General features: G+C 42.0%; 1 protein-coding gene and 1 pseudogene across 3 annotated transcripts in view; both read right to left on the reverse strand.

Moving 5' to 3' along the window:
• taok3a (TAO kinase 3a) overlaps window positions 1-23,987 on the reverse strand; it is a 101,342-nt gene that overhangs the window by 37,895 nt on the left and 39,460 nt on the right. For all 3 annotated transcript variants that reach the window (XM_029638462.2, XM_065011722.1, XM_029638463.2), the window contains one exon: window positions 7,002-7,098. The gene's annotated coding sequence lies outside the window, so the exon portion shown is untranslated. The remainder of the gene's footprint in view (window positions 1-7,001; window positions 7,099-23,987) is intronic.
• On the reverse strand, window positions 17,234-19,880 carry LOC135565208 (general transcription factor II-I repeat domain-containing protein 2-like; annotated as a pseudogene).

Here is a 23,987-nt window from a genome sequence, read left to right on the forward strand (position 1 = left end):
GACGTTTTTAAAAACATTGATTCATTCCACCACTGATATCAGAGTTAGGAATGGGTAAACTACTGGCAACTTCTCAGTTCATGGTCAGATTGTTCTGAATGAAATAGGCGCCATGTTTCTTACTGGCCTCTGCTGTTATAGACCTTACATAGAACGATAAATACACCCTTTAGCTATAGAAAATCACAATGTATTCAAACATACTGCAATCGTTCACTGGCCCTTCAGACATGCCAACAGGGAAAACACACTGTGTGTGTGTGTGTGTGTATGTGCGTGTGTGTGTGTGTGAGAGAGAGAGAGAGTGAGTGCGGAGACAGTGTTTTTGTTTCCATGATTATAGGCTTGACAGTGAATCCAAATAAAGTATTCCAAATGTGTGTGTGTGTGTCTCTTCATTGCATCATCCTGGTCGGGCTCCCCTCTCCTCCTGTTGAGCTCAAACCTCTCCAGTAAGAGCTTCAAATAAAACCTGACGTAAGCCCCTCGCTCAATCTGGATAGACAGCTTCCGCCAGATAAAAGAACACAGAGAGACAGAGAGAGGTGAGATAAAGAGAGAAAATAAAAGAGAGAGAAGAGCGCACAAGAGAGAGAGCATCAGTGATTTTACCCACGTGGTAGGGGTCTCAAAAGGTTTCAAAGCCACTGAGTGCACAAAACATTCTGAACACCTTCCTAATATTGAGATGCACCCCCTTTTGCACTCAGAACAGCCTCAGTTGGGGCATAGACTCTACAAAGTGTCGAAAGTGTTCAACAGGGATGCTGGCCTATGTTGACTCCAATTCTTCCCACAGTGTGTCATGTTGGCTGAATGTCCTTTGGTTGGTGGAGCATTCTTGATACACACGAGAAACTGTGGAGGGTGAGGATCTCAGCAGCGTTGCAGTTCTTGACACACTCAAACCAGTGCGCCTGGCACCCACTACCATACCCCGTTCCAAGGTACTTAAATCTTTTGTCTTGCCCATTCACACAATCCATGTCTCAAGACTTCCTTCTTTAACTGATCTTTTAGACAGATTTAACAAGTGACATGAATAAGTGATCATAGCTTTCACCTGGATTCACCCAGTCAGTACTAATGTTTTGTCCACTCAGTGTAAATGAGTGTGATAGAAGGAGAGAGGGGAGAGGGTCCGAGATAGAAATGGAGAAAATTAATAAGCCACATGCTCACTCAAGGGACACTTCACTTCCCTCTTTTTTTGCTCTCCTTCTGCTCCTCTCCTTCTCAGTAGAAATGTGTGATATGCCGCAACGAAGCAACAACAGGTTGTAACAGTGCTGTTGGGTTGGTTCAACAATTGCTTCCCTGTCCTCCCTCTACCCACTTACACCGTTTGGTGTGTGTTCGGGAATAATTTGAGGATCTATGAATGCCGTTGTGCTAAGGGAGGTGTTTAGGGAAGCGGTTTAGATTAGTGTGTGTGTGTGTGTGTGTAAATATGCTCACGTGTGTATGGGGGAGTGCACAAGCATGCATTTGGGTCCGCGTGAATGAATGAGTGGGTGCATATAGTACAGAGCCTTCAGAAAGTATTCACACCCCCTTACTTGTTCCACATTTGTTGCATTAGTCTGAATTTAAAATTGATTACATTTAGATTTTGTGTCATTGATCTACACACAAAAACACATAATGTCAGTAGAAATCTGTTTGTAGAACATTTTCGAAATTCATTAAAAAAATTAAGCTGAAATGTCTAGAGTGAATAAGTATTCAACCCCTTTGTTATGGCCAACCTAAATAAGTTCAGGAATAAAAATGTGCTTAACAAATCACATAATAAGCTGCATGGAATCACTGTGTGTGCAATTATAGGGGTTAACATGATTTTTGAATGACTACCCCATCTCTGTACCCCACACAAACAGATAATTACAAGGTCCCTCAATTGAGTAGTGATTTTCAAGCACAGATTCAACCACAAAGACATTTTTCAATGCCTCGCAAAGAAGGGCACCGATTGGTAGATGTGTAAACATTTTTTAAAAAGTAGACGCTGACTATCCCTTTGAGCATGGTGAAGCTATTAATTAGGCTTTGGATGGTATATCAATACACCCAGTCACTACAAAAATGCAGGCGTCCTTCCCAAATCAGATGCTTTAGAGGGATTTCACCATGAGGCCAATGGTGATTTGAAAACAGTTACTGAGTTTAATGGTCGTGATATGAGAAAACTGAGGCTGGATCAACAAGGGCTGTGGCGGTCACGACATTTTGTAAGCCGGGTTAATGTCATGCAAAAGACTGTCGGTAACATGGTAATTAACCGTTAATTAACAAACATGTTTAGCATCCATGCATGCGAGCAGCTGATATGCGCCTTTGGAACATTACATGTAAAAAAAAAAAGTCTAACAAATCAATTGAATATACACCATCAAAATAAATCAACTTTATTTTAGGCAGGTCTAAAGAAACATGATATGAAAAAAGTGTATTTCAGGAAGAACAGAATATGAGTTGGCCTACTGAATGTTATCTGGCTGTGCACCATGCCATAGGCTTGCTCACTTAGCAGACAAGATATGCTTAAGTCCCGTGCCATTCTTTTATATCATGTGGTTTTATATTAAGACGACGTATAATTGAGGTTAGCTGAATAAAATAGAAAGGATATTTGTGCGAGTGCACATATGAAGTGGATATGTTGAGCGTAAAAGTGGTAATTTGAAACCGCTCTTATATGCTAGATTTAGAGTTATTTGGCAACTTTAGCTGTGAATGATACAAACCTTAGAATGCCTTAGAAATCAAAAGGATATGATATGGGTTACATGATGATGATGATGATACTGGCTTCCAGTTGAAGCTCGTAAAGACCATGGTGCTTGCCTACGGAGCTGTGAATCAGTTCCAGGCTCTGAAACACCCAAACAAGGGCACTCTTCATCCACCTCTGGCCTACCACTGAGGAAGTTTAGCCCAGTCAAAACTGTTCGCTGCTCTGGCCCCCAATGGTGGAACAAACTCCCTTAGCTCAATCACCACCTTCCGGAGACACCTGAAACCCCACCTCTTTCAGGAATACCTAAAGGATAAAGTAATCCTTCTCACCCCCCCCTTAAAAGATTTAGATGCCTTTGAAATGGCAATGTCTTAAGGAATATAATTTGATATGGGTTAAATGACTTAAATGTAAATGTAAATGATGGGGCTATAGGCTGCACCCACTGTTCCCTTTTCAAGTGATCACATTTTCTCCCATCAGACTACTCTCAATTTAATCTAGTCTTTACTCATTTGAAAAAAATAGTTTTGATTTAGAATGGCTCATTACAAAATACAAGTCATCTGTATGCACTGGAATGGCTGCCATTTTTAAATGTTTCACTCATGTCTGGAAGTCTATTCCGGTTAATTCCCTCAATGCATCAAGCACTGTTTGAGGAGCATGCAGCCTTCCATAGGCTCTCAGACCCTGTTCCTGCAGCTACCCAGTCCTTCATTTGGGAAACCAAGTTAAATCTGTCCAGGAACATCAACAGTAACATGTTTTCACAACAAAACATATTTCATTAAACTGTTGACAGGCCTCTTTCTGCCCGCTTTAGAAAGGAATGAGGGGAGAAGATGGAGACGCTCGGTGGTGAGATTTTCTGTAGCTAAAAGGTCATGTGTCAGCATATAAATGCCCTTTTACTAGGCTATTCAAAATAAAATACAAATTCACTTTAATTGTAGGCCAACTCTGAATTTGTTTAATTTAAGCTACCAATTATGTACCAAAGACTTCAAATCATTTTTTAAATGTTTTTCTGCCATGCTTAATATCTCTTGGCTATGCATTGTGTAACAGCACAATCATTATTTTAATTCAGATTTTATTTTGGACTTGGGCTTATATATAGGCCTATGATTATGCATAAACTATAATATACATATAGTAGTTTTGAATTAATTATCACCTCAAAAAGCTCTGTCCATTTCATGTGCTAGGCTTTGAAATAATATCCACAACAACCATGTTTTACACTCAGTTTCAATCTGCTGTTGAACTTCTTTCTTCAAATTGATCAATCACAGTGAGGTGAGTTTTAAAAGCACATACTGTTTTAATGATAAGTGTTTGATGTGATTTTCAATTGCATTTGCATTGATGTCAGAGTGGTTAGAGGGACAATCAAGCCCTGAGTACCAGGCCATTAGCTACCTGATGATCGTTAGTGAGTTGGGTACTACTAACACGTGTCCAGAGTGCATAAAAGGAGATTACCGTGACTCAACAGTCATTTAGAATTTTACTGCGGTCATGACTCATGACTGCCGGTGTGGCGATAATACGGTCACTGCAACAGCCCTAGGATCAACAACATTGTAGTTACTCAACAATACTAACCTAAATGACAGAGTGAAAAGAAGTAATCCTGTACAGAATATAAATATTCCAAAACATGCATCCTGTTTGCAACAAGGCACTTAAGTAATACTGAAAAACATGTGGCTTGTCATCAGCAAGGACTAGAGAGTTTAAATATTTTATTGTACCTTTATTTAACTAGGCAAGTCAGTTAAGAACAAATTCTTATTTTCAATGACGGCCTAGGGGGTTAACTGCCTGTTCAGGGGCAGAACGACCTTGTCAGCCCGGGGATTTGTACCTTGTCAGCCCAGGGATTTGAACTTGCAACCTTTCGGTTACTAGTCCAACGCTCTAACCACTAGGTTACCCTGGCGCCCCGGGTAGCCTAGATAAAAAGAAACGGAAGACAGCTAAGCACAGGCAAAATCCTAGAGGAAAACCTGCTACAGTCTTCTTTTTAACCGACACTGGGAGACAAATTCACCTTTCAGCAGGACAATAACGTAAAACACAAGGCCAAATCTACACTGGAGATGCTTACCATGACAACATTGAATATTCCTGAGTGATCTAAAGTTTTGACTTAAATTGGCATGAAAATCTATGGCAAGACTTGAAAATGGCTTTCTTGCAATGATCAACAACCAACTTCACAGAGCTTGAAGATTAAAATAATAATAATTGGGAAATATTGTACAATCCAGGTGTGCAAAGCTCTGAGACTTACCCAGAAAGACTCCCAGCTGTAATCGCTGCCAAAGGTGTCTAACATTTATTGCCTCAGGGGTGTGAATACCCATCTAATTAAGAAATATTCGTGTTTGATCTTTCATTAATTTTTAGTAAACATTGACAGAGTATTTTGTGTATATCGTTGTCCAAAAATTAAAACAAAAATCCCACTTTCTAAAAACAAAATGTAGAAAAGGTCAAGGGGAGAAATACTTTTTGAAGGCACTATATGTGTGCGTGGGTAGGCGTGTGGGTAAAGAGCGAGAGGGGGGAGGTAATGTAATTGCGATGGACTAGTTTATTAGAGTTATAATGATGATCGGGCGCACGCACGCACACACACACACCCTCCCATTACGAATATTCATAAACAGACATGCCCTCACATCTCCTCTTGCCCAAATACACATGCAAGCACGCACACAGTTGTTTCTCACGCTGTGAGTTCCCTGAGGTCCCTGCACTGCCATTACTAATTCATCTCTAAACGTGTTGCTATGAAAGACCACCATCAGGCTGCTGAATATTATATTCTATAGCTCTGCTCTGACATGCACACACGCATGGATGTGCGTGCACATACACATGCACCCATGCATGGCTACTCACACACATGCAGTAACACATATGCCAGAGCTCTACTCTGCTGATAGCTGCCTGGTACAGTGAGATTGATGTAGATGGACTGGGTGAAAACACACTGAGGAGTTCTCTCTCTCTCTCTGTCTCATCTCTTACACTCAGCCAAACATGGAACACTCTGAGGAGGATGCAATGGCTGTTTCTCACTCACTCCATCCCTCTCTTCTCCTCTGTTCCTCTCTCCATCTCTCCCAATGATTGTGTATTCCATTTGAACTCCTACGAGTGAGTTGAATGCGAAGGAACTGGGTTTAGCGGCTCACGGCCCTCCGCATTAAGGAATCAGGAATTATACAGACTGTGGGAATTCTTAACGGATTCAAACGCAGCCGGGGACTTGTAATAAAAGAAAAAGATAAACTTGGCAAATTGTGCGTTGAGATAACATATGGTGGGATAGATAGCGAGAGAGAGGAGAGAGGAGGAAGGAAAGAGAGAAAGAGTGAAAATTACTTCATGATACCATGACATAACAAAGTAGAATTAGGGCTTTTCATAGGGTATTCTACTATGGTATTTATTCCCATAGAGAATCACTTCACTTTATTAAAGCCATACTAATCAAGACAGACAGCCTTGGACTCATCAGCCCTGGTGGCAGGTGGACTAGCAGCTAAGTGTCATTCCAGTAACGAAAGGTTGCTGGCTCGAATCCCCAAGCCAACTAGTTGAAATATCTTGAGCAAGTCACTCTGGATTAGAGAGCATGTTTAAATGACTGAAATGTAAAATGAGTACATGTGTTCTTGAAAATAACACACTTTAATACAGGGGTTAGGTCATTCAATCTCACACAGACACACATAGGGACACTCCCTCCCACTCCTTCCCTCCCCAGGACCCCCCCCAGCGCTCTGCCTGGGCTCTGCACTACTCTGACTCAGCAGCCAGCTTTCCTCCGAGCGATATTGGTCTGTGTGTGTGTGGGGGGAGAGAAACTGGAGCAAGCTGTGGCAAGAGAAAGCTTGTTTCTCTTCTCCCAGAGAAGAGTTGAATTCTGAGTGATTGGTTCACGAAGGCAGCAGCATCACGCCGGCTCTCGTATGTAGAGCAGCAAGAGATGAGCAACCATTTCAGTCGCCTGCTTGGTTGCAATACAATATGGAGGGAGCAGGCTTGATTGACAAAGGACTAAATGGTTCAAAGTGAATACATTTATCGATCAGAATGGATTGAATATTGATTGTGAGGACATGTTCTGACGGTTGACTGATTATTCTGGCACAGAACGCATACAGTACAGACTAGTCTGAATATACCTGGAGGTGGCATTGGACAAAAATGTTCTACTAGTGCTAGACGACCACATTACCTTAGAAAGTGTATGAGGGGCTGCTGCTGTTCTCTGGGCTCAGAGTGGGTCTACAGCCCACTCCGCTGCTCCATGACTGGAACAGATGGGGGAAAACCTGAGGGAACACAGAATGGGAGAGGATATGCTTAAAGAATGTGGTCAAAAAACACTTTACATGTCACATAGCTTAAATACAGTCAGATAATGATAAATGCATTGGTGCTTCGAAATGTTGTGAAATTGTTTGCACTTATTCAACGCGCACTTATCAAGGAGTTGGCTGTACAGCCTAGTTGTGATTCTCCACAGACCTGCGTTCAATGAATATTTGAATGCATTTTTGATACACTGCTCAAAAAAATAAAGGGAACACTAAAATAACACATGCTAGATCTGAATGAAGGAAATATTATTATTAAATATTTTTTTCATTACATAGTTGAATGTGCTGACAACAAAATCACACAAAAATGATCAATGGAAATCAAATTTATCAACACATGGAGATCTGGATTTGGAGTCACACTCAAAATTAAAGTGGAAAACCACACTACAGGTTGATCCAACTTTGATGTAATGTCCTTAAAATGTCCTTAAAACAAGTCAGTCTCAGTAGTCTCAGTAGTGTGTGTGGCCTCCACGTGCCTGTATGACCTCCCTACAACGCCTGGGCATGCTCCTGATGAGGTGGCGGATGGTCTCCTGAGGGATCTCCTCCCAGACCTGGACTAAAGCATCCGCCAACTCCTGGACAGTCTGTGTTGCAGTCTGTGGCGTTGGTGGATGGAGCGAGACATGATGTCCCAGATGTGCTCAATTGGATTCAGGTCTGGGGAACGGGCGGGCCAGTCCATAGCATCAATGCCTTCCTCTTGCAGGAACTGCTGACACACTCCAGCCACATGAGGTCTAGCATTGTCTTGCATTAGGAGGAACCCAGGGCCAACCGCACCAGCATATGGTCTCACAAGGGGTCTGAGGATCTCATCTCAGTACCTAATGGCAGTCAGGCTACCTTTGGCGAGCACATGGAGGGCTGTGCGGCCCCCCAAATAAATGCCACCCCACACCATGACTGACCCACCGCCAAACCGGTCATGCTGGAGGATGTTGCATGCAGCAGAACGTTCTCCACGGCGTCTCCAGACTGTCACGTCTGTCACGTGCTCAGTGTGAACCTGCTTTCATCTGTGAAGAGCACAGGGCACCAGTGGCAAATTTGCCAATCTTGGTGTTCTCTGAAAAATGCCAAACGTCCTGCACGGTGTTGGGCTGTAAGCACAACCCCCACCTGTGGACGTCGGTCCCTCATAACACCCTCGTGGAGTCTGTTTCTGACCGTTTGAGCAGACACATGCACATTTGTGGCCTGCTGGAGGTCATTTTGCAGGGCTCTGGCAGTGCTCCTCCTGCTCCTCCTTGCACAAAGGCGGAGGTAGCGGTCCTGCTGGGTTGTTGCCCTCCTACGGCCTCCTCCACGTCTCCTGATGTACTGGCCTGTCTCCTGGTAGCGCCTCCATGCTCTGGACACTATGCTGACAGACACAGCAAACCTTCTTGCCACAGCTCGCATTGATGTTCCATCCTGGATGAGCTGCACTACCTGAGCCACTTGTGTGGGTTGTAGACTCCGCCTCATGCTACCACTAGAGTGAAAGCACCGCCAGCATTCAAAAGTGACCAAAACATCAGCCAGGAAGCATAGGAACTGCAAAGTGGTCTGTGGTCACCACCTGCAGAACCACTCCTTTATTGGGGGTGTCTTGCTAATTGCCTATAATTTCCACCTGTTGTCTATTCCATTTGCACAACAGCATGTGAAATGTATTGTCTAATCAATCCTAAGTGGACAGTTTGATTTCACAGAAGTGTGATTGACTTGGAGTTACATTGTGTTGTTTAAGTGTTCACCCTTTTTTTTGAGCATTGTATATATTTATATATTTTTTTACCTTTATTAAACTAGGCAAGTCAGTTGAGAACAAAATTCTTATTTCCAACGACGGCATACCCAGACGACACACCTATTATTTGAAAATACTCAAATACACAGAAAATAAGTATATAATCTATTTTAACCCAGATCTGATTTTCTCAAGTTGTTAAAGCAAACTATTCCTGCATATAGAGGAAACACTGGTTTTATTCTGCGTTGTTACAGCATAAAAAAAAAAAGATATATATTTTTTTAAATCGCAACCGAAAACCATGATTTAAAAAAAATAAGAATGGAACCGAAACGACCTCAAAAAGTACTAAATCGCTCAGACTAGAGTATAGTGCAGTCCTATCATACACTGAGTTGACAGGTGGTGGAACATCCTCATCCACAAAGACACAAGAACAACCCCGTTCTGGCACCTAGCTAGAGTCTGGTCATGTTGTCAGTGGCCAAACACCACAACAACACGTTATGAACACCCACCCAGACAACATCAGCCAAGAGAAAATAGACTATTATTCAACCAAGGACCCCTGACCTCTTACTCAGAGAACTAGTTCCTCTTTTCTCCAAACGACTTATTACTGTTCGATACCACAAGCATCAGGATAAGGTTTGGTATAAAAAGATTGAAAAATAAAGGAAAGTGTTACAATTTTATTGTGCTTCTTGTGAGTGTTGCTGCATGATTTATAACAAAAACTGACGCAGGAGGCAGGAGCCTCGGGAAAGTTAAGTCCTCAACTCTTCTCCTCAGAGAGACAGTGAGAGAGAAAGAGGGATAGTGGTCAAAGGGCAAGAGAGGGAACGAGGGAAAGAGAGGGGGTCCTATATTGGGTGATGTAACTAACAGAGATAGGTCAGAGAAGGCCTCGTAGCCAATGGCAGGAGATGGCCTTCAGACGCTGTTATTGGTGTGTAACCGTGTGTGTGTGTGTGTGTGTGCGCGAGTGATCTATGAGCAGGACAGACAGTGTACCCGCACAGATGTCTTTCAGACACTTATTGGCTAACAGAGACACAGCCTGGCTGAATGTGTCTGAGTGAGTGTAACGGATGTGAAACAGCTAGCTTAGTTAGCGGTGGTGCGCACTAAATAGTGTTTCAATCAGTGACATCACTTGCTCTGAGACCTTGAAGTAGTAGTTCCCCTTGCTCTGCAAGGGCCGCGGCTTTTGTGGAGCGATGGGTAACGATGCTTTGTGGGTGACTGTTGATGTGTGCAGAGGGTCCCTGGTTCGCGCCCGGGTATGGGCGAGGGGACGGTATAAAGTTATACTGTTACATCAGGACAGATAGGAAAGAAGGATGGTTGGTGTGTGTGTGTGTGTGTGTGTGTGTGTGTGTGTGTGTGTGTGTGTGTGTCAGTGTCTTCGGTAGGGCCACAGAGACAGTGATTTGTTTTTGGCATGGCCTACTATGTGAATTGAAGCAATTGTTCACGAGATGGCTTGTTACACATTTTTTAGCTGGCAACTTGCATCTAAAACCACAGCACAGCTGTGCAAAAAATGTTATTTAACAGTGATAAAAAATGTGTTTAGGAAACTGCTTTTTTTCACAATGAGTTACCAATTAAATAAAAAAACTATTTTGATCAAATGTATTCACAGGCTACTATTTCATCATGAGAATATAGACCCAACACAAATCTAGGGCCAACTGGTCATTAGTTTGATTTACTATCATTGAAACCGACAGGTCGTTCGTTTGATTGGCATCGTTGTCATCCAACCCCTCTGTGTAGTTAGTTCGATTGGCAATGTCCGTTTGGGCAGGTTGCTATGGGCAGGCAGGCACTGCTAGTGCTGCTGCTGACAGTGATAGTGCTGTCAATGGTGCTGAATATAGTGCGTCAATCATCGATACTCATCAAGCAGAAATACAGTCTACACTTGTAGCCTACTGCCAGGCCATTTTACAGAAAGGGCAATTATTGTAATCATAACACTAACAATTTATTTATTTCAATCACCCACTAGATGATGCTATGCAAGCTCTTCCATTTTGCTAGCTGGAGACACCAAACCAGTTGCATTTCGTTTAGTTTGACTTTTTATTCGATTGACACGTATTTGCATATTTTATTTCACCTTTATTTACCCAGGTAGGCTAGTTGAGAACAAGTTCTCATTTACAACTGCAACCTGGCCAAGAATAAAGCAAAGCGGTTCGACACATACAACAACACAGAGTTACACATGGAATAAACAAACACAGTCAATAAGAGTAATACAGTCAATAATATATATATAAAGTATGCTAAAGCATTATTTTGCCAGCATCAGAAAAGCGGTCTGTCCTGACACGTTCATATGGGCCAGTGGAGATCGCTATTCAAAATTGAAACAATGATGCAAAGGTGAGGTGGCAAACAGCAACATTTGTACAAGCCCACGTTGTTGCAAACCAAATGTTAGGCTAGAAGTAAGGAAAATAATGCTTTTCACAGTTGAGATCAAGTTAACAAATTGCCTGGCTGATGGGACAGTGGATGCACAGGGATCATACTCAGAACAGAAAACAAGTAGCCTATTTTTGTGTTGTAGGCCTACCTGTTGTAAAACAGCTTTTTATTTAAAGCACGTCTTAAAATGCGTCTCAACCAATCACAAAGCTTGTTTTGACCAATGCTTGCTTTTTGACACACCTGTACCAACACATGATGTAGGCCTACAGTTGATTACAGCATGTACAAACATGGCAGTCAACTCTCAGAGTCCTGTTTTGGTGCCAGCTGGGATTTTATAGAAGTGACTCATCTCAGATAGGGTGAATAATAACACACACAGTCTCCTGCTACAAAGCAGAATATTTGAGATTTTCAGAGCAGTCTGAGCAGCTCACATCTCAACAGCTTAGTGACACTGTGAACATAATATGCCTACTCTATGAAGATTCACTACAAATCATGGGAGTTAGGCTAAAATAGATCTCATTAAACGCTCTAGGATCGAGAACGACAAAAGTTTTGCTACATTCAGTGTGAACCGGAGTGACTTGACACAACGCTGGCCAAACAAGATGTTAGCTACAAACAAAACAGAGTTAAATGGTTAGTCTGCCGTGAAGCGTTCATCCATGTATAAAAGGTAAGAGTCGAGCTACATTTTCAGATAGAAGTTCCTAATTTTGTCAGAAAGTCATTTCATTGCAATGTAAAACGTACTGTTAGTTAACTAGCAAACGATAGCTTGCTGGCTCGCTAGCTAACGTTACTTGTATGATCTGTGTAGTAATATTATTCTAATCAGAAATCCATTTGCATTGCTAGTTATAGCCCATATTGAACCTAGTTTGTTAGCTTTAGCTACCTGCAGATTCACACAACAGCTATAACAATCCGTTTGTATTGGTAGTAGTACGAGTTGGGATTATGCAGGTTCATTGTTTAGCTAGCTAGCTACATGTCTAAACAAGACTCCACTTTGGCCAGATTATTACATGACCCATCAAATTTGCCAGGTGTGTCTGGTGGTGATTAAAGATTTTCGATTGTACTTCATGAACGTGTGTACATGTCTGGACAATAGTGACCCATCCACTAAGCTAGATGGAGCTGGAGGGGGGTTATAGCATTTTCTTCACCCATCAATTTCGACAAGTGTAAGCGTAATCTAATAATGATCAATCATTTATATCTGGGCACTTTGTTTTTGATATTGCAACCCATTTCACTGTACCGTTTACACCTTCTGTATCCTATGCATGTGACAGATAAACTAATTTGATTTGATATAGCATGTGTTTACCACATGGCCTCATGTGAATCCTTAAATAGATGGGTGGGGTTAAGGCTTAAGAGGGTGTGAACGATGCTGAATGGGTGTAGACAAAAAAAAGAGCTCTCCAGTAGGTGTTCCAAAATATTCAAGGGCCATTTTCTCAAAAGTGGGGTGACAAGTTTATCAACATTTAAAGCAGAATTACTTTCCCATTGTTCCTCAACTGCAGTGTATGACATGTAACGTTCTAACTTTGAGTCTCTACTTTTATCCAATGTAAAAAATAAAAATAAATATTTCAAATGTTCCTACACAAGACCAAATCAAGGCGGTCGGTCACATATATGATGCATCTAAGTGGTAATATGCAATATTCAGTCCTGGCCCAGCTTAAAAACGTAGCTGGTCTGGCAAGGCTCTAGGGACTGCTCCATGTTCTTTAACACCTCCCATGCAACACCTCGTCTCTGGGAGCACAATGTGATTGGCTGAATGCGGTGTGTGCAGGGTTTGTGTGTGTGTGTAGTGTTTTAGTGTGTGTGAGTAAGTGCAAGACATGTCCTCAAACGTAGAGTACACACACAACATGAATGAAACAAACAAGCAAAGTGCCCTATCACTCCACACCCAATGGAATAAATATTTAAACAATCACTCACAGCTAGTTTTACACATTCAGTTGAGAATGTGTCCCAGTGCCATTCGCAGTGGATCATTACACATTTAAAGAATCAGGGAGGGAGAGAAGGGATGGAGGAGAGAGGGATTTAGAGAGAGAGAAGGGGAGGGGTATGGACAGATGGAAGGCAGAGGGAGAAAGTGGAGGAAGCGAGAGAGAGAGAGAGAGAGAGAGAGATATGGATGAAAAGGAGGCAGAAAGAGAAAAAAAGACCACGCCATCATACCTGATCAAGCACCTATGACAGGCAGGCAGCCGTAAACAGCTGAGTCAATAGGGGGTGACGTGTGAGGCGGGGTGCTACTATAATTACAGTGCTACTACAGTACTGCTGCTCCTAATAGAGTACTAAAAATACATTGACCCTTACTCTGGTCTAGACCCATTTGATCGGTGTCTAATCTAAAAACGGTAGCCTAACCTTAGTGTCAGGACACACTGGGTGAAAGGAGTCCATATCAGGGGATATCTTTACATGACACATTTTTTATATTCTAGAGCCTTCAAACTCAACTCTGGACCTCGAAGCCAGCTCCACTGCATTTTTCCATTGTTCCCCTCTTATCAGGGACTGATTTAGACCTGGGACACCAGGTGTGCGCAATTAGAACAGAAAACCAGCAGGCTCTGGACCTCGTGGGGTAAGAGTTGAATACCCCGTTAATGAGAATACAGAACATTTCCATAGTTGCAGTTTTGTGGATGTGCACCATATCCTGACAAATTCGGAATCCAGATGTGTCTTTTAGACATACAGTGCCTATAAAGTCTACACCCCTTTGAACTTTTTTCACATTGTTGTGTCACAAAGTGCGATTGAATTAGACTTGTAATTTTAATTTTTTGTCATTGATCTACACAAAATACTCCATAATGTCAAAGTGAAAAAAAAATCACAATTACACAAATTAATAAAAATGTAATTAATAAAATAGCTGCATAAGTATTCACTCCCTTTTTTAGGCAAGTGTAAATTAGTTCAAAAGTCAAATTTGGCTTAACTCACAATTATATGGCATGATTTTTACATTTTTCTCATACATACAGTGACTTCAGGAAGTATTCAGATCCCTTGACCTTTTCCGCATATTGTTTCGTTACAGCCTTATTCTAACATTGATTAAATTGGTTTTTTTCCTTAGACACACACAATACCCCATCATGACAAAGCAAAAGAAGGTTTTTAGAAATGTTAGCTAACTTACCATAAAAAAAACAGGAAATGTCACATTTACATACAGTGGGGCAAAAAAAGTATTTAGTCAGCCACCAATTGTGCAAGTTCTCCCACTTAAAAAGATGAGGCCTGTAATTTTTATCATAGGTACACTTCAACTATGACAGACAAAATGCAATTTTTTGTCCAGAAAATCACATTGTAGGATTTTTTATGAATTTATTTGCAAATTATGGTGGAAAATAAGTATTTGGTCACCTACAAACAAGCAAGATTTCTGGCTCTCACAGACCTGTAACTTCTTCTTTAAGAGGCTCCTCTTGTCCTCGACCCGTTACCTGTATTAATGGCACCTGTTTGACCTTGTTATCAGTATAAAAGACACATGTCCACAACCTCAAACAGTCACACTCCAAACTCCACTATGGCCAAGACCAAAGAGCTGTCAAAGGACACCAGAAACAAAATTGTAGACCTGCACCAGGCTGGGAAGACTGAATCTGCAATAGGTAAGCAGCTTGGTAAGAAGAAATCAACTGTGGGAGCAATTATTAGGAAATGGAAGACATACAAGACCACTGATAATCTCCCTCGATCTGGGGCTCCACACAAGATCTCACCCCGTGGGGTCAAAATGATCACAAGAACGGTGAGCAAAAATCCCAGAACCACACGGGGGGACCTAGTGAATGACCTGCAGAGAGCTGGGATAAAAGTAACAAAGACTACCATCAGTAACACACTACGCCGCCAGGGACTCAAATCCTGCAGTGCCAGATGTGTCCCCCTGCTTAAGCCAGTACATGTCCAGGCCCGTCTGAAGTTTGCTAGAGAGCATTTGGATGATCCAGAAGAAGATTGGGAGAATGTCATATGGTCAGATGAAACCAAAATAGAAAACTCAACTCGTCATGTTTGGAGGACAAAGAATGCTGAGTTGCATCTAAAGAACACCATACCTACTGTGAAGCATGGGAGTGGAAACATCATACTTTAGGACTGTTTTTCTGCAAAGGGACCAGGATGACTGATCCGTGTAAAGGAAAGAATGAATGGGGCCATGTATCATGAGATTTTGAGTGAAAACCTCCTTCCATCAGCAAGGGCATTAAAGATGAAACGTGGCTGGGTCTTTCAGCATGACAATGATCCCAAACACACCGCCCGGGCAACAAAGGAGTGGCTTCGTAAAAAGCATTTCAAGGTCCTGGAGTGGCCTAGCCAGTCTCCAGATCTCAACCCCATAGAAAATCTTTGGATGGAGTTGAAAGTCCATGTTGCCCAGCAACAGCCCCAAAACATCACTGCTCTAGAGGAGATATGCATGGAGGAATGGGCCAAAATACCAGCAACAGTATGTGAAAACCTTGTGAAGTCTTACAGAAAACTTTTGACCTCTGTCATTGCCAACAAAGGGTATATAACAAAGTATTGAGATAAACTTTTGTTATTGACCAAATACTTATTTTCTACCATAATTTGCAAATAAATTACTTCAAAATCCTACAATGTGATTTTCTGGATTTCTTTTTCTAATTTTGTCTGTCATAGTTGAAGTGTACCTATGATGAAAATTACAGGCCTCTCCTTTTTACGTGGGAGAACTTGCACAATTGGTGGCTGACTAAATACTTTTTTGCCCCACTGTACATCCACAAGTACACCTCCAATTGACTCAAATGATGTCAATTAGCCTATCAGAAGCTTCTAAAGCCATGACATAATTTTCTGGCATTTTCCAAGCTGTTTAAAGGCACAGTCAATTTAGTGTATGTAAACAGCTGACCCACTGGAATTATGATAATGAATTATAAATGAAATAATCTGTCTAAACAATTGTTGGAAAAATTACTTGTGTCATAAACAAAGTAGATGTCCTAACAGACTTGCCAAAACTATAGTTTGTTAACAACACATTTGTGAAGTAGTTGAAAAACAAGTTTTATTCACTCCAACAGAAGTGTATGTAAACTTCCGACTTCAACTGTAAAGTAGTTTTTTGGGGGTATCTGTACTTTAATTTACTATTTATATTTTTGACTAGCTTTACTTCACTAGACTCAAGAAAATGTTTTACTTTTTACTCCATAGATTTTCCATGACACCCAAAAGTACTCGTTACATTTTGAATGCTTAGCAGGACAGGAGAATAGTTCAATTCACACACTTCTCAACCGAACATCCCGTATTGCCTCTGTTCTGGGGGACTCGCTAAACATGCATGCTTCCGTTTGTACATTTTGTCTAAATGTTGGAGTGTGCCCGTGGCTTTCCGTCATTTTTCTAAAAATGGTGCCATCTGGTTTGCTTAATATAAGGATTTAGAAATGATTTCTACTTCTACTTTTGATACTTAAGTATATTTTAAACCAAATACTTTTACTCAAGTAGAATTTTACTGGGTGACCTACCTTAGTAGAAAATGACTCAAGTAAAAGTATCTTTAGGAGGGAAAAGAAAGAGTGAGAGAGGAGAAGAGAGGGAGGATAGGAGGGGAAAGAAAGAAAGAAGGAAAGACTGAGAAGGAAAGAGTGAGATAGAGAAGAAGAGAGGGAAGGATGGGCAAGGAATAGAGTTAAGGAGGAGGAGGGAGAAAGGAGTGATGCAAGATTTGGGATTGGGAGAGAAGCGGGGGGTGCATCTCAAAGTCCAAAGTAGCACCTCCTCTCCCTCTCCACGTCTCCTCTCTCTGGGTAGAGCAGGGGTGTCAAAGTCAAATGGACGGAGGGCCAAATAAAAAAATCAGCTACAAGACGAGGGCCGGACTGTTCGAATGTTCATTGAAAATTTTTTAAATGACGCATATAGTCTAGTGAACCTAATTGAACCTACTGAAAACCTAACAAATATATTACAATATGATCAGATAAATAAAGCAATATTTTCTTATGGCTCTGTCAGTAATCTTTAATTTTCAACAGACACAAAAGACAAATTTCCTTTATATAAATATCCCCATAACATGAACATTAAATGAAAGAAACCGGTATTCAAGGCACCATCAGTAGACTATATTTTCTATTTTAGCAAAAGTGGGCTAAATTTACTTCAAAGAAAAAACAATAATAGCAATTTTCTATCATCCACTCAACTGAAATATTTTTAAAATATAATTGGATTGAAATACAAAAAAATAAAGTGCAAAAATCTATTAATCAAAAACAACACTTTGTTTAAGGAGAAGTAACATGCAGTGAAAACAAATATTAAATTTTAACTTTTAAACTTGAACTGAGTAAAAACTCTAAATATGTGATTGCACAGTAATGTTCACTTGTTTGAGGTTGAGGGTGATACTTGGTGGTGTCCCATCTTTTCCACAAGTTCATCAATGTTCGGGGTAAGGCTCTGAGCTGAAGAAATCCTCAGAATTGAGTGGAGGTGTTCAGCAGTAAGTCGACTTCTGTGTGATGTTTTGTTCAGGTTCATCAAAGAAAACAGTTGTTCACACAGGTATGTGCTGCCAAACATAGACAACGTTTGAGCAGCCTGGATGCGCAGCTGGGGCATTGTGCCGGGAGGAAACGGGCGAACTCCGCAGCACCCACTGCCGCATATTTTGCCCTCAGTGCATCATTGCATTGGAGGTCAATCAACTCCATTTGGAGGTTTGGTGGTGAGCTTTCCACGTCAACAGCAAATGGGTTACCGAGCAGTTCCAACCTGCTTTTTTGTGCTTCAAAGTCAGCAAATCGGCGTCGAAAGTCAGCGGCAAGCATACCTATTTTATCAGCCAACTGTGTGCTCGGGAACGCACTGGTAGAGAGCTTCTCTTTCATGGTCTGGCAGCTGGGAAAGTGGCTCAAATTTTCTTTCCGCATCTGCGTCTCCCACAGAGTCAGTTTGGTTTTAAATGCCTTCACTGTACTGTACATATCAGAGATGACACGATCCCGACCCTGCAGCTGCAAGTTTATTGCATTCAGATGACTCGTAATGTCACACAGAAAAGCCATTTCACACAGAAACATTTCGTCTCGGAGTTGTGTTGTGTCTTTCCCTTTGCTGTCCAAGAACAGACAAATCTCCTCACGAAGCTCGAAACATCTTTGAAGCACCTTTCCCTGGCTTAGCCATCGCACCTCTGTGTGATAAGGCAAATCACCATGCTCCGTTTCTAACTCCGTCAGAAATGCCTTGAACTGGCGGTGATTCAAACCTTTGGCTCTGATAAAGTTAACTGTGCGCGTGATGATGCTCATTACATGCTCCATTTTCAAGGCTTTACCGCACAACGCTTCCTGGTGTATGATACAATGATAAGCTGTCAGCTCACCTGTCGCGTTTTCCTCTTGCATCTTTTCCCGTATCTTCGCCACCAGTCCGCTCCTGTGTCCACACATCGCAGGTGCTCCGTCGGTTGTCAAACCCACGAGTTTTTCCCAAGGCAGCTCCATCTCATTTACACATCTTGACACCTCTTCATACAAATCATGCCCCGTAGTTGTGCCATGCATAGGACGTAAAGCCAAAAACTCCTCTGTCACGCTTAGGTTGGAGTCCACTCTGCGGATGAAAATTGACAACTGGGCAATGTCAGAAATGTCGGTGCTCTCATCCACAGCCAAGGAATATGCAATAAAATCTTTTCCCTTTTTCACAAGCTGCTCTTTTAGATTGATGGACAACTGGTCTACTCTCTCGGCAATGGTGTTTCTGCTCAGACTCACATTTAAAAAGAGTTGCCTTTTTTCTGGGCAAACTTCGTCACAAACTTTAATCATGCAGTTTTTGATGAAATCCCCCTCCGTAAATGGCCGGGCTGATTTAGCGATCTCTTCTGCCAAAATAAAACTGGCCTTGACAGCAGCCTGGCCTTGTGATTTGGCTTTTTTGAACAGAGCCTGTCGAGATTTGAGGCCTCGTTTTAATTCCTCTGCCTTTTGTAGCCTTTGTTCCATGTCCATATTCTTGTTTTTGTCCGCGTGTTTCGTTTCATAATGTCGTCTCAGATTATACTCTTTCAGTACCGCCACACTTTCTCCACACAGAAGACACACAGGTTTTCCAGCTACCTTCGTGAACATATACTCCGACTCCCACCTTGTTTGAAACCCCCGGTTCTCAGTATCCACCTTCCGTTTTGCCATTTTTGATGGGTATCTGAAAGTTAATTTTACTGTGATGCTGACGACTGCTGTGCCAATAAATATTGAAATGAAGCAGCCTACTGCTCGGTGCGTCACCTTTGCATTGTGGGAAATGTAGTATTGGTGCGTGTAAAAGATCTGCGGGCTGCCGGCTTGCTGCGGGCCGGTTCTAATAATAAATCAAGATCATCCCAGGGGCCGTAAAAACCTTCTTGCGGGCCGGATGTGGCCCGCGGGCCTTGACTCTGACATATGTGGGGTAGAGGAAGCAACATTTCATTGTTGAGATGCATCCAGTCAGAGAATCCATAGGGCACTGATAGTGGGCTGTAGGGTCATCTATTTCAAGATCTACTATAGCCTCCTCCGTGTTCTGTTCTTTTTTTCTTATTCATCTACTTACTGTCTATTGATTAGCTTTGCTGCTTTACATTTATTCTGCACTGTTGATGGCGAGCGGCAACTAAGCATTTCACTGTACCGTTTACACCCGCTGGTTCCTGTGCACATGATGAATCAACTTTGATTCCATTTTTGATTTCATCAACAACCTACACGATGGCGTACATACACACTGCACAAGGGCAAGGCAGTAGATAGGAGTTCTGATTTCTGAGCATCTACTACCACCTCTGCTTAGCTGAATCACTGGCCTGACATGCACACGATGGCGTGGGATTTGAAGATGACTTTTGCAAAAAACACTCAATCTGTGTTTCTTGGAGTTGTGTCGTTCAACAACTAGTCATTTTCCCCAGGAGAGCAAGAGGGGGGAGAAAACACATCTACTTCCACCCCAGGGCTGGAGCTAACCTAGATTTGTCTTTCCAACTTGAATATACAAAATAAGTACCCCATGTGTAGGGAGTGAAGGGGAGGCTTTATGGTTTCTCTGCACCTGCCCTCTCGCTCACCCTGCTCCTGTAACTATAGTTTAGTCAGAGCCAGATGCAGGGCGAAGGGGAGCACATCTCTGCTCCAAAAGTCTCACACACAGTCACGCACAAACAGACACAGACACACACAGATGCAGGAAGACTCAGACTGTGTGTGTGTGTGTGTGTGTGTGTGTGTGTGTGTGTGTGTGCATTGCACCAAAAAGTAAATGCACTGTAAAAGTAGAAGGGAAAAAAAATCTGGCCTAACAGTTATTCTGATAAATGACAATAGAAATGCAGCCAGCCTTGACTGTCATCCTCTAAACTTTGTAATTTTCCACTGGCATCACACACACACACACACACACACACACACACACACACACTAATCTGTTCACTCACTGACACACTTATTCCAGTTCAGTGTAACAGATCAAGCCAACACAAACACATCTCTCATCTCGGACTCCGCAAGTGAAGTACTAGAACGCACCCAGCATTGGAAAAGGTGCTTGGGGACTGGGATTAGGGCTGTGACTGTAATTGAATAACCGTGTAACTGATTTGTGGATGAAGGCCACCATGAAAATTATAATAACCGTCAAAACCGTTTAAATAGGCCTTTTATTAATTTGTATTAACTTTATCTTCACGTAGATAAGCTTCACCTAACCGCGTGTTTACTAATTATTATAAGCAATTGATTTGCTTCTATAGTCTGTCTATTAAATGGTCTATAACTCCTAGTCTTTCCAACTGTCGTTTGATGCTCGAGAAGCTAATCCGCTAGATGCGCGGGGGTGTAGAAGCGCTAGCCTATAGGCCAGGGCTCTCCAACCATGTTCCTGGAGAGCTACCCTCCTGTAGGTTTTCAATCCGACCCCAGTTGTAACTAACCTGATTCAGTTTATCAACCAGCTAATTATATCAAATCAGGTGCGCTAGATTAGGATTGGAGCGAAATACCACATGATGGAAGCTCTCTAGGAACAGGGTTGGAGAGCCCTGCTTAGGCTATGGCACTTCAGTAAAACAAATAGTTTGATGTGTAGACTTTATTTTATACAATGCAGATTCTCATTGCTTGCTAGTAAATAAATAGATATTTTAAATGTTGGATGTGTCTGCCTATTCATCAATTATTCAACAGCAGTCGACAAGGTTGTTCATGCTTGAAGGCCTAGAATGTGCTAGTGTTGTGTCAAATGGACAATGTGCCAATCCTATCCAATCTGGTATGGTATAATTTGATACGGAATCCTTTCTTAATTTATAGACTAATCAACGCTGATAAATACTATAGGGAAAGGGGATACCTAGTCGTTTCGGTTGAATGCAACTGAATGCATTCAACCTAAATGTGTCTTCTGCATTTAACCCAACCCCTATGAATTAGAGAGGTACGGGGGGGATGCCTTAATCGACGTCACCAGTGCCCGGGTGCAGTTGTTGCTCAGGGGCACCTTGCCGGGGATTCAATTTCATCTTCATGCCCATCACAGCTGTCTCTATATAACCTTCTTAAAAATGTCCTCGTCAATTTATATGATGGGCTACACTGATTTAGCATGATCCTATAATTTTGGGGGGATATCGTACAGAAAGGATTTGAAGTTAAGGCAAGGTTTTTAATATAAAAAATATTAGCCCCCCAATGGTGGAACAAACTCCCTCACGACGCCAGGACAGCGGAGTCAATCACCACCTTCCGGAGACACCTGAAACCCCACCTCTTTCAGGAATACCTAGGATTAAAGTAATCCTTCTCACCCCCCTTAAAAGATTTAGATGCACTATTGTAAAGTTTTCCACTGGATGTCTTATACATTTTTCGCAAAGAGGACAAATGTAAATGTAAATGTAATACATTTTTGCGAAAGGACAAATGTGATTTGCTTATGTATGTGAGTGAGTCGGCTTTGATTGATGGATGGTCCTTTTAGGTGGGTGTGCGTGTGTGAGTTCGCTAATATCGCCATTCCGAAAGCTTCCTAAAGTAGGCCTAGCTTGTCTGGATTTCATCTTTGACCACAGGTGCCAGTTTTGCATTTCCGCTCTCATTAAATGGGTTGCAACTGAATGATCCGTCGCCAAGCTCCTTTCATGATTCATCCTATAGGATGCATAGCCTGTAAACTAATATTTTAAGAAGCACATTTTTCCAGTAGTATATGATTTTTCTCCCATTGCTGCGTCCTCTCTAGCCACTTTGAACACCATATTGCCACAGAGAATGACCACAGCAGCGTTATGCAAATTGATGAGAAAAGTAGAGGGAAAAACACATCGGACTTGGTGCGTCAAAAAATCAGAATCTGTATTTTTCAGAATTCCTCTCCAATCTGACAGTTCTTAATTTGTATACTAGAATAATAATGAAATGCTACTGATATTAACAAAGTGTAAAAGTAATAGTAAAGCTGCAGAAAAAAAGCCACGTTTATTTTTAACCCAACAGTTATGTCGATGACTGTGTACATTGGCCTGGCTAATTACCGTACCTACAATTCCAAAACGGCTCTGATTGGGATGAAGTCAAAACTGTAGGCTATGATGATCGTGTGTGTGTGTGTGTGTGTGTACTGCCTGTTCATGATTGCTGCTGGCGACTTGGTAAACAAGCAGAGGCAGCAAAAGGGCAAAAGCTCAGTGTTTGTGTGGCCCGCCTACACACCCACACGTTGGAGCAGTCCCCTGACATGACACCCCCTTCATCAGAGACAGGATCCCGAGGCCTGAGTGAACTCACGTCATCGTACGGGGGCGAACCACCGTCACAGATCCCAAAATATTCGGTGAACTTTTCACTGACAGTTTGGTTCTCTGGGAAGATGACCTTACCAAAACAGAATGGAAGAATAATTCATACATAAACTAGCCCAACTATTAGACTGATATACTCTGTCTTGGCCCTATCTCTCTTAGGGCCAAGACATTTTCCTGACTATGTGACAAACTCTTAATGCATGTGGTTTTCTGTAACTGGCTATGGCCTAATACAGCGTGGAGGTCATTAGGCCACACTATGTATTTATCCATTATTTAGGCTAAAGGTTATCACATGTAGTTTAGCCAACACCAGGCTACTTACTCCTCCTACTGTCCAATTAGGCTACTGTCCAATCACGTCCTCCATTGCCTCTCCCAGGAGTAGTGACCGTTGATCAGGGGGGTTTGATGAATGGACTGTTTGTAAATCAGGGGTTGACTGGGCATTAAGCCAAAAGGTTGGCATGAGGTAAGTAGGTCTTAATGACATTCTAAAAGAGGTTAGGCTTTAATTGCCAAATCTCTCAATCACCATCCTAACCAGACCAATGGATCTAATTCACGAGCTGGCCATTGTCGTTCGAAATCCAGTTTAGCAGGATAAGAAACTGAAGTCCTACATTGAAGTCAATTCCTTTGCTCTGGGTAAAGAGGTCTAGGATCAGATTACTTATCCTTTGAATCCTAACCTTCACCAATACGGGAAAATGCATGGCTGACCCTAGATCAGTCGAGGGAGAAACT

Source organism: Oncorhynchus nerka, linkage group LG27, assembly GCF_034236695.1.
Source record: "Oncorhynchus nerka isolate Pitt River linkage group LG27, Oner_Uvic_2.0, whole genome shotgun sequence".
In the NCBI taxonomy this organism is placed as follows: domain Eukaryota; kingdom Metazoa; phylum Chordata; class Actinopteri; order Salmoniformes; family Salmonidae; genus Oncorhynchus; species Oncorhynchus nerka.